General features: G+C 34.7%; 1 long non-coding RNA gene across 1 annotated transcript; it reads right to left on the bottom strand.

Annotated features, from left to right (window-relative positions):
* Positions 1-2,823: 2,823 nt before the first annotated feature.
* On the bottom strand, positions 2,824-11,429 carry LOC147069209 (uncharacterized). The gene is made up of 4 exons (XR_015071222.1): positions 11,083-11,429; positions 7,255-7,396; positions 5,827-6,256; positions 2,824-3,188 (listed from the first exon to the last, which is right to left on the bottom strand). It is a non-coding gene; the product is annotated as an uncharacterized LOC147069209 (long non-coding RNA).
* Between the last annotated feature and the right edge of the window lie 1,357 nt (positions 11,430-12,786).

The raw sequence follows: 12,786 nt of genomic DNA, 5'->3' as shown, positions 1-12,786 counted from the left end.
CTAATATTTGTTTTTTTTTTTAAATACATTAATTGCTGCACTTTCTAATAATTGTTAGCTTTTCTTTTTGACTCTTGGCTATAAATTCAGACATAATATCGTCACCGTTCAGGCAAAAGTCACCAACCCTAAAAACATGGTTTTGAGATATCGCCATTTGAAAGTTTGAAAATGCAGGAAAAATCAGATTTTAATGTTTTTATCTACATTAAATTATTTTCTCATGTCTTCTTAATAATTTCTTTAAGGTAATTTTACTTTTTGATGCTAATTAAAACATCTGGAAGGTTTTGAAGGAGGCAAGGTAGCTCAATTATGGTTTGGTGACTTTTGCTTGTTAATAATCTGAACAATGTTAGCCAAAAGAAGGATCAGTAAAACTCACCATCCATAGTATAGTGACTTTTGCTTGTATATTTATAATGAAGGATTTTTTTTTTATAGAGTCAATAATGTCTTTTCACCTATAATGACTTTTGCTTGTTAAGATTTTATCGAAAGTCATTTAGTGAAAAACAAATAATTCGGATTTAAGCAAATTTTTACTAACTAATGTACCGTGGTGAGTTTTGCATCTTAAAGAACATAATTTTACGCTTCGGGTGACATACTCAACTCAAAACTGCCATTTTCATGGTTGGTGACTTTTGCCTGAACGGTGACGATATTATTATTGAAAATACAAGCGGGAGAAATTGGGAATGAATAAGTTCTACACGGTATATGGAAAAAATAGTTTTATTATAATTATTTTGGAATAAACTTTGTAAATAACATCACAATCAAAATACAAACATAATGTTTCAATAATGGACTACTTATAATTACATCATAATAATATATACACACTTTCCCGTAAAGCATATTGTGGTTCAAATGCATTATGATACTGTCACGGCGACAAATTTAATTTATGGTTTCGTCATTCCGCAAAATATTTTTAATGATAATTATTTATTTAAATAAATTAAATGATTGAGAGTGCCAACTCTAATGTATCAGTATTTTAAATTATTATTCATGCTAATTTCAATTAATTTTAACAGGTTCTATATGTTGCGTATGATAAAATTACTTGCGATGTTGCATTCATAGACAGAATTTTTAACAGAACCCAACCAGCAGACCATAGATAATAGACAACATTCTTATAGAAAATACATAGTGCTAACCGCAAAAAACACGCAATTTTGAGATGAGTAGAAAATGATAAAAAAACTTTCATTGAGTCACACAGCGTGGTGATGTCATTCTGGTGATTTCGGCAGATTTTGCTATCTGACAATGTTTGTTTAATCGTTTCCACACAGACGGTACACCTGTTATACACTAATTAATTGGCCATTCAATATAATTAGCGTGTTATTTAAATGCGGTAATTAGATGCTGCGCGGTCAACAAGTTAAAGGTTCAAAATGTGCTGCGAGATGGGAGCATCAGTCTGATAATATTTAAAACAGCATTACACACCTTTTCCTGTAGTGGCAGCTTACTGTGACAGCACCTTATGTGATTATAATATATTTGAACCTTTATGGGCTTAAATGTAAATATTCGAAAGTACTTATTACAGCCCGTCAGCCAATTACTTCACCCACGAGTAGGAGAGGGCTTGTGTGGGGTATATTGGCAACCTACAAAGCTTTATCTTGCCAAGGTACACTTACATAACATTATTATAAGCAGCAGATTTAGGCCCGTTTCAGACGGGACACCGGTGTCGTGCTCGATATAATATAGGAGGCCTTTGTATTCGAATAAACGGGCCTTTGTATTATGTTTATGAACGCCCCAGAGCTAATGAGTCAACGCATAATTTCGCATTATAAACCATAACACAAACTGGCTGCCGTAATAAAAAAAAGTGTCGGGCACGCGTTGATTCATTAGCTCTGGATCGTTCATAAACATAATACAAAGGCCTCCTTATTATATACAAGCGCGACACCGGTGTCCTATCTGGAACGGGCCTTAAATCCCTCCCAGACAGCTATGAAACGTTTTCATGTAACATAATACCGGCATGTTAGGTTTCATTGACAAATTAATAGGTTATTAAATGACAATAACCTACACACCAATTACATCTAATGATAATTGTTCATTTTGGACATTTTTAGTGTAATTAGGACAGCTGTGATATATATTATGACATGTTTATACCTGGATACTTATATCGTGATATTTATGTCTTGACACCAGATTCAACTAGTAAGTGTAAACTCTAGTTTCAGTATCTACATACCACTTGTATCATATGTGTCAGATATCAATGTCATATGAGACACAGAGTCATGTATGTGAGCAGTGACGTCACTAGAACAAATGCCGCCCCTAGGCAGCAGCGCCAAAAAGCCGCCACATATTTCACACAGAATTTTTTATCATCCTTTCATGGCTCCAATATCTAAGAAATATGTTGTATGGATACATTACTAACAAAATATATACCACTCACTACATCTAATTTAAATGCCATCTCTACTTCAATAGACAATATTGTGAGTCCACGATTTCAGATACATTTAAAATCACCCTTCAAAACTCGCGAGTGACTGGCAAAAATATTTGTATAAATTAATTAGGTAAGGTTTAACCTACCTATAATTCAAATATAATTCGCAAATCTACACGTGTCATTGCTGGTCATAAAGGATGTGACATCCAAGGACAACGGAAGTAAACTAGACATCGCGAACCTGACAAAAAATTAGTCCTGTTGGACCTACATATATATTAATTAATACATTTTGTTTCCAACCAGTGAGCTGAATTTTTTAATGGAAAGATAAGTACTTCCGTCATTACTAAGTTTAGGTATTTATTTCTATATAGGTATACCTAATGATTCCCCTCGATTTGCCGCTCCTAAGCGACGCTCAATCTGCCTACCCCCACGGGACATCACTGTATGTGAGTATGACATGACACAGTGTCTCACCACTTCTATGGCTCAAATGTAAACACTGAGACTCCGACAAGTTCAAACTTACAAACATAAATCGCAAAAGTTGAGCCACCGTCTACTTTTATATCAAGTCTCTTGACACATTGGTTTGCTAGTTTGACAGGAGTGTTTTTATTAATATTTTAAAAGTATAGGTAGACTGAAAAAAGTGTGGTTCAAGGCAGATATTGACGACATAAAACATAAATATCACGGTAGAAGTGTCCAAATGTAAATGCACCTAGAATTGTCAAAATCATAAGACAGTATTAAATTAAAACACTATAAGATATTGTAATAATACCGCCTAAATGGTTTCATCCCCAAAAGATCCAATTGCATGGAACCCTAGAGGCCGTAACCATGGTCGAAGAGATTCATAGAGATTTGAACAGGTTTGATTATTTACAATTTCTAGCCCATGTGACAATTGTATAGTTGCCCTTTTTACAACTTCCCAACAAAGTTTTATAAAATCGTTGAGCCACTAATAAATTATAATATAAAATCTTGCACTTTTTTATACATTAATTTTAGAGGCAACCTAATAAACCTAGTGTCATTAAAAGTTCTGTAATTCAATATTTTTAAAGCCAATCAATATCAAATGATTGGTTATACAACTTAAAACAGTCATCGGCACAAAACTTTGGAATCATTTTTTTTTTTTGTGATTTTACCGAGGCTTTGACTGCGACTCGCTGTCATATCGCCTCTTCCCTTCTAGAAGGAAATCCGTCGATCAGATCCTCACTCCTATTCTGTTAAATAGCTTTACAATTTTGCCTAGCTCTTCCGTCTTTCAACTTTCTACGCCAGTGTTTTATGCACCAGTGTCGCTACTCCTCCGTAGCCATCCCCTCTGTCTTTTCGATGCGTCGTGTAATCATTGAATTTCGGATAGTCTAATTCAGACCTCAGCCAAGTCTCTGAGATTAATGCTATTGATATTTCTTGTCTTATTAAGTAAAGTTCTATATCATTCTTTTTTTGCTTCATACTTCTGGCATTCCATTGTAAAATCCTAATTTTTTATTACCCATTTTTACATATCATTTTTAATTATTAATTAGCCTTCATCATATTTCGATCCATGTTAAAATTTTTATAAATTAATATTAGTGTATCTACAGAAAAGAATTAAAAACTATGTACGATCAAGACTGCCAAGATTGTACATACTTTCAATTCTGGAATGGTTATTCAAATTGCTGGTGCAAAATCGTGAAAAGCTATTGTTTAGCAGACACTTTTTAAAAGGACTTTTATTTTACCGTTTTGTTTAAAAGAAAAATGAGGTTGAGTGACCAAGTAAAGAAATTCCCTATAAAACTGATAGCATCCACTTGGAGCTGTCATATCAAAGTAAAGAAATATTGGTTAAAAAGTACTAAGTAGTGGTACTTATTTAAGGAATGGGACAATTGGGCGCCGCCGCATTGTTGAATAAAATAAATAGAAATTCTTTACAATTTTATACAGAAAGTAGACAAGGAATTTTAATCAGTTTCTATTTACTAAATGGATTAAATTCATTTTGTTTTTAACATGTTTTTTACCCAGGCTTCATATAAAAATAAAAGAACTCTCATCTAGTCGGATCTTAGAAATACGCACAATAAATCATTATTTATGTGTTTATATTTAAATTCTCACCAAGTATTAAATAATAATAATTGAAATATGTATTTTAAAAGTATCCATAATACATAAACGTCTATTCGTTTTCGAATTACATTCGATTGCGTGGTACCCAGTTGTCCCGGCGCCAAATCGTCATAGACCCCTAATTTGATGGCCCTACATCCACCACAAGGCTTCAGTGTTTCCATAAACATGCTAAACGGGGTAGAGAAACAAACCATTTGGCAGGAAAAAATGGTAGATTTTGTGAAAACACCAATTTTTTTCCCTATCAATAAAAAAAATGAAAAAAATCAGTATACGGGTAAAAGTCACACTACATTTTCCCAGAAACTCATTTCAAAATTGACTAAAAATTATTTATTTTACGATATATAACAACCTACGATAAAATAATAATTAGGTAATACCAGAGAGTGGAATCCCCGATAATCGTCAATCCGATGCCACAATATGCCTAAGTAGAGAATGGACGCCAGGACAATTAGACGCCGCACGTATACAGAACATAGACGAGGAATTTGAATCAGTTTTTATCTACTACTTAGTAGTTATAATTCATTTTACTCTTGTTTTTTTATTGAGAATTACCATGCCTTAGGCTTCATATAAAATGAAATACTCTTTTTTCGTTGCAACTTAAACATATGCACGATTAAATCATTATTTATGTGTGTATATTTAAATTCTCACCAACTATTAAATAAACATGATATAATAATTTAAATATAAATAATATTATTTTTTTTTAAAGTACCTATAAGTACCTAACGTCTATTTAATTTCGAATTGCGTGGCGTCCAGTTGTCCTGACGCCAAATCGTCCTAGACCCGCCTAAGCACACTTTAAATTATAATATCTGATACCATTATATCACTATAACGCCAAGAATGCTCATATTGTTTCATGGTGTTGATTTATTTCTCAAGAACCGACCTACCTTCATTAAATATCTAGCTTATTTTCAGCACATTTAAAGCTGTTGAAGGCATCAAAAAATGCTAACAAAAATGCCATAAGCAAGATGCATTTTTTGCAAAAATGTTAAGTTGGCAACGCTGCATGGGTTACATAAGGCAGGAAAAGGTGGAGACGGCCGATCCAGAGTTCCACAGTACCTATTCCAGAGTGATCGCAATCTTAGGTCGTAAAGGTTATGACGAGGAATAGAATAGATAGGATTTTCATGTTGTGGATAGGTAGTTGAAAAAAATGATTATTGATTATACTTTACCTCTGCAGTAAGTACCGAATTGCTCAATGCAAGTTTGATTTGTGCTTGTTTAACCTTTGTCAACTTCTTTGTCATTCTTGACATACTTAGAAAGAACATGTCCGTTTCATCCAGTGATTCGAAAAGACTAGTTTTAGATTCTTGCGAGCATAATATATTCTTATCTTCATATTGAATTTCAACCATTTCGTGCGGCATTTCACTTAGTCTTTGATTTTTTATTTGTAAAACTTCTATGTCTTCGTTATCTATAGCTAGGGTGTCCTGGGCACCTCGCTCGCTCTCCGTAGTAAAATTGATATACTCTTGCTCCGACTGATGAGATGCATCTTCCTCTACTTCAGACTGTTCTGACGGCTCTTCTGTTTTAGTCGCCAAATTGCCAGAATCCTCAGTTAGATTTTCAGAGTTATTAAAAACGCTGAATGCCCTTTAATGGAAAGTTATTTTGCCTTAGTTTAGTTAGTCTTAACAAAATATAAAATATGATCTTATTGAATTCTAAATATCTGTCAGTATAGCAGTGGCAAAGGGTGGAGGTATGTTCTTAAAATTCGTCAAAAGTAGTGGACACTAGACTTTGTCAGTCGTACTTATTTGTCTTCATTGAACTAAGAATACAATTTGCAGATGGTACTGATTGGTTTTCAAAATTGAATTGAACATGTCTAAACCAAACCATAATAGTTTAGGTATAGTATAGGCGATCCAACATAAATAATAGTGCACACTTTTCAGTCATACTTATTTGTTTTCGTTGCATTAAGAATATGTATTACATATATGGTTTTAGTTAATAATTTTTTTTTAATTCGTTAAGCCGTCAAACCATAATCGATAAAAAATATTCTTCTATCTCAATAAGACATCTAAAATTATGTATGATTTAATGCCATAATTTTAGTTAGGTATTTAATAGATAAACAAATATTTTTTGACTATTATCTACTATGGGTTGGATTACTTAGGCAGGGTTTAATTGAATTTTAAAAACTAACCAAAACTATCTGCAATTTGTAGTCTTAGTTCAATGAAAAATACGTATGACTAACAAAGTTTAGTGTGCACTATTTATGCTCAATAAGCATTTCATGTGACAACTACTAGTTAAAATCGTCATAATTAACTAAGATGCTCGTAGCTTAATTGGATTAACATACTGGCGCGAATCCAGCAAATGCAAGTTCAAGTCCCGTTGGGTGTCGTATTTTTTTCTACAAAATGATGTTTTCTAGAGTGTATATTATGCATGAGATGTTTTCAAATTATGTATATTCAATATAACATATATAGAATATTACATTCTCAAATCATGTCTTATTCGTTGAATAAAAAAAATAGTTTATTAAACAATTTATATGTGGTGAAAATCAAGTGGGAGAAATTATCATGTTATAATTTTATTACTATAATAATTTATGTACTCACTTTCTGTTTTCTAAATGAGGTATAAGAAATGCCATTTGCCGTTCGTATTTCCAGAAGAATTTCTTTCTGTTACCACGATGCCTATTCCTTGCATTGCAAAAACATCGTCTCAGTTTGTCCCACTGTTCTTTGGCTTCATTCGCTGAAAAAAAAATACAAATTAAAAACTATTTACACTGTTTCTTCTGTTTCACATTTTTTCCGAAAGGCAATTGTTTTAGAAGTATCGACTTCAACTATAGACCGGGATATGGTACTGTGCATGACCCCCACATCCTGAAGCGGACCCCCAGACTAGGATGTTTGGCGGGGCCCCCTACCTATCGCTAAGGGTAAAGGCAGTGTGACGCGCTACAGTAGCGTTTTCCGTGGTGTACGCAGTAAAATTAAGGTGTATTTTTAGCGATTTTTTGTATTTTTAATATGTACATCCATTTGAGTTGTCGAGTATCGGCACACAGTTAAAAATTGCATTGTACAATCAAATATTTTAATTATTAATAATTATTGAACTAGCAGGCGACTTTTTTTTACTATTAGACCAAATTTGTTGTCTGTGTTTTATCTCACTTATCGGTCGACTCGTCACGCCGAGCCCTTCCTGAGCCCGGGCCCCTATGCTAGAGCCCTGTCAGCACCCCCCTTGTGGGGGTTATGGTACTGTATGAGAAATGGTAATATAAAACTAATGACGCCATATAGAAAAAGCTATGACCAATAGCAATGCTGCTGCTGACGGAAGAAACTGTTACAACGAGATACAAAATTACTGCTATAATTCAAACTGATAATAATTAAAATCAATTTTGAGGATATTTCAGGCTTGCTGGACATTTGTGGAAACCTCCTGGCATGAAGTAGTGAATTTGATTAGAGGGTTTAATCGTTTAATGCAGAGGGTTGGAGCGGACCCTTTTTTGAGTCGCTCTGCTCCGGGACCTAATACTTGCTCCATCTCCGCTCCAGGGTCTGCTCTACTCCACCAATACAGCAGAAATTATATAGGAGACAATGAGTCCAATAGAATATTTAATTACAGATTGTCACGGGAAATATGCAGAGTAGAAAACGTCTTTGAAATCCTAGCTGCAAGTTGGAAATGTTTCCGGAAGTACTTAGAAGTGAAACCAGACGTTGTAGACAAAATCATGCTGTCTGTAGATAAAATATTTGACCAGATATTAAATTGATTTGACTTCCTGACGTACGTCAGTGAATTTTGACTCGTAAGAAGAAATAGCACTCTTAAAACATTTCATGTTCGTGAGAAATTGAAAGATTCTTTAAAAATTTGATAATATTCGTAAATACATAATTAATCTTATAGCGCCTCTACACGTGCATGGATGTACTGGCAGCAATAGTGTGTATTTTAAACTATCGTGACAATAACTGTTAACACGTAAAAGTGCTGACTGTCTCTCCAATCTCATTCTTCAAAAGTAAGTGAGATGTGATGTTGTCATTTTATGGTACTATTTCACAGGTCGTAAAAATCGGCCACGGTGTAGTTCGTTTTTTTGCCGGCAGGTTTGCCACTATCATTCTACTGTGCATGCCCAGATCACAACACTCCCAACTGTCGTATGAAAATTCAAAAACTTGTGAACTTTTTTGATTCTTGCAACTGCAGGATAATACATGTTTACACATACATTTTCTTGTTATGGCCACACTAAATCCATGCACGTGTAAACGAGGTATTATTCGTCGAGAAGTCATGACTGAAAATCATAACCCAGATGATTTGGCATTCTGACAGCCTTCTCCACAACTTTGCTCAATACCTCTCGGCATTCAGCAGAACGTATGGCCTTTATCAATGAATGAGAAACCTGTAGCACTTTTGATTTGGTCTGTCCGTTAGAAGGGAGCTCATCATCGTTCCCTAATCTCGACCCAACATGAGGAGTTTTTCCATTCATATGCTCTGCGGGCTAGATACTTAATAAAAAAAGAACTGAAGAGGCCGACGAAATCGAACTGACGAGGATATGGAGTTTACTGATTATGGAGTCGTTAGTACGTTTGCCATCCACAAGATTTTGGTAATTGTGGCTTTGAGCAATTAAGCTTTTATAATTTTTTTATTACGAAAACAGTTTATTCCGTGTAGACAATTACAATAAATACCTTTTCTGTCGGCGCATAGGCTTTTCGGTCCATTAATTGATCCCATTCCAGGAAAACGGGCGTTATCGTGATAACACTGTTTTTTGGTAAATCGGTTTAAATTATGTGACATACACCTATACATGCACTCACCAAATATTATTTTGATATTCTAACAATAGGTGGCAGTACACAGTTCAAACTGACCACGCGTTGCACGCTGTTTATCAGTAACTGAAATGTTTGGTAAATGTGCCGCAGAGGTGGCCATGAGATTTTACAACTTTCTTTTTAGACCCAACCAAACCTAATCTAACCTAACCTAATCTAACCTACCCCAACCTAATATTACCTTATATAATCTTAGTGCGTGATAATGGTGTATCAAAATGTATGAAAATTTAAAATTTTCAATTAACAATTTTTGTATCGAAAAGCCAAAAAGCCGAAAAGACAAAAAAAAGTATTTAATATTATTGTCTACATCAGGGGAGGGCAAACTGCGGCCCGCGGGGTATTTTTTTGCGGCCCGCCATCATTAATTGTACTTCTGATTACGAATAACTTTTTTTATAATTTTTAAAAAAATATTGACAATAGATTAAAATTTGAAGAATTTGTTGTTTCGTAAATGTATTATCTCAGTACGTCTTCCTTGCGTCTTGTCTCACACTATGTAACCACTATTTTCTACGTTGAACATCGATTTCAATAGATATTGATAGTGTACCGACAGAGCTACAACTTGAGATTATTGATCTGCAGTGTGACACTGATTTAAGAGAATTGCATCGTCGTGAAGAAATCTCCAAATTTTACAATGCCCTTAATTCAGACAAATTCGTCCAACTCAAAGATTATACAAGAAAAATGTTCGTTATTTTTGGATCAATTTATATATGTGAACAAACATTTTCGATCATTAACCTCAATAAAAATTCTTTACGATCAAATATCTCCGATGCCCATTTACAAGCAGTTTTGAGAATATCAATCACAAAATTAACACCTGAATTTTAAAAAATGTACAACAGTTTCATTATTCTCACTAATTTTTTTGAAATGTTTATTTTTCGTGATAATAAATAGTGTAAGTATATCTAAAAATGGTATTTTACTTGCGGCCCGCCGCTCATTTTAAATTCTTGAATTTGGCCCTCCATCGAAAAAGTTTGCCCCCCCCTGGTCTACATGGAATAAACTGTTTTTGTAAAAAAAAAAATATAAAAGCTCATGGCTACCTCTGCGGCACAATTACCAAAAGATTAACTGCCAATATCTCTGAACGCCGTTTTCAGGATAACGCTAGTTTTCCGGATATGGGCTCAATTGTTAATTTGAAATTTTATACATTTTGATGCATCATTATCACATACTAAGATTATATTAGGTTGGGGTAGGTTAGGATTGGTCTAAAAAGAAAGTTGAAAAATCTCATGACGGTATCTATGGCACATTTACCAAGATTTTCAGTATCTGGCTCCGGCACCGTATTTCAAGTCCATGCCTCGAAGGCAGGAAGTGGGAAGGCAAAGTAGGAAGTGGGTCATAGTATTATACTTACCTACAGAATTACTTAATAAATACACTAGAAACAATATGAATTATTAAATAGTTTGATTAATTTTAGATTTTTAATATCTATATAAACAATGTTCTAACTAATTAGGTAGGTAGGTATTTGTTTTTTTATTAATAAATGTAATAATTACACACCTGTTATTTGTAGATCCCTTGCAATTGCCTTCCAAGCATCATGGCGTTGACTTCGATCGCGATAACCATGGGATCCCTGATTGTATAGTACGTCACGTTCTTTGACTTTCTGAATTAATATCTCGTCCATTTTCATTTTATAAACACCACCAAAACGAGAGTACGTGAGGTCACGTGAGTCGAAAATGTGTACATTTACAGAAACTAAAACGTGCGCAGTCGATGATGTGATGTGACAATCGTGAGGTGGCTTTAGTGCGTTTTTGATATTTCAATGTAAAGTAAAACGACACTGCGAACTTTTCGGCCGTGACGTGATACAGTCCATAGACAATATATACGGTTGTGAGTTCACATGACGTGATATACAATGTTGCCATCTTTCCGCCACATAACTAATATTTTACAAAATGTTATTTTACGTAAAAATGTACGCGTTGTCTTGAGATTGAATTTTTTACCGAATCTCTTTTGGTCATTTTTTTTATCCAGGAATCTGAGAAATGTCATTCAAAATCAAACTCGAAAACGTAATTACCTTTCATTATAGTATTTTGTACCATTTTTATATCGTAAATACCAAGTTTGTATGCGAGCCCAAGTTAAATTACCTATAGTACCAATAATTATTTTGTACTAGGTATAATAACTACATCCACGATGGCCGCGTGGTTTAAGCGCCGGTATATAGTGTCGAGGGTCTAAGGTTCGAATCCTAGGTAATGGCAAGTACACAATAGGTACCTATATTGTTTTTCAATTTGTGTATGAGTCAGAGTATGGACCTAATAAGTTGAGCAAGTGGCTAACATCCATTCTCGTACAAATATCGTACAAACCTCCACTCTGTGGAGGCCCATATGATCCTATTAAGATCGGAATGGTCAAAATAAAGAAAAAAGAAAAGAAAAATTATTTTGGATCGCATTAGTGCTAGGTAGGTACTGGGTAGGCCCAGAAGTACCCGACCTGACGTATAAGATAGCAGATTGAAAATAATGACCATGATAGAAAGTACGAACCTTATAAAGCCTAAGTTTGAAGTTTCAAGACGCTACGTTGTTCAGTAATTATTTGTCAGCCATCAACAGTGAACGTTCTCAGTGAATTTGTAAACATGGAAAAAATTGGTCATAGTTATGTGATACAAAACTTTCATTTGAAAGGCTTCAGTCCAACCAGTATCAAAGCGGCGTTAGATTCTACTCTGGGGGTATCTGCTCCTTTGTTTACAACAGTAACACATTGGGTGGCTGAGTTTAAACGAGGCTGTATGAGCTGCCAGACGAACATCACAGTGGTCGACCAAATGAGGTGACCACGCCAGAAATGGTGACGAAAATCCACAAAATGGTATTGGATGACCGTCGATTGAAATTGCGCGAGCTAGTAGACATTGTAGGCATTTCAAAAAGTGCTGTACATCACATATTGACTGAAAATTTGGACATGAGAAAGCTGTGCGCAAGGTGGGTACCGCGATTACTCACAATGGAACAAAAACAGCATCGTGAGAATGTTTCAGTCGAGTGTTTGGCGAAGTTTCACAGCAATAAAGCAAAGTTTTTGCGTCTATTCATAACCATGGATGAAACATGGGTCCATCACTTCACACCTGGGACGAAAGAACAATCAAAACAATCGACTGAAAGGGGAGAATCCGCTCCAAAGAAGTCGAAGACAGTTCCATCTGCAGACAAGGTC

Source organism: Rhyacophila brunnea, unplaced genomic scaffold (genome assembly GCF_057557595.1).
Source record: "Rhyacophila brunnea isolate RB1 unplaced genomic scaffold, BYU_Rbru_1.0 scaffold_24, whole genome shotgun sequence".
Lineage (NCBI taxonomy): Eukaryota > Metazoa > Arthropoda > Insecta > Trichoptera > Rhyacophilidae > Rhyacophila > Rhyacophila brunnea.
Note: the sequence above shows the minus strand (reverse complement) of the source record. Positions and strands in the feature narration are given on the sequence as shown.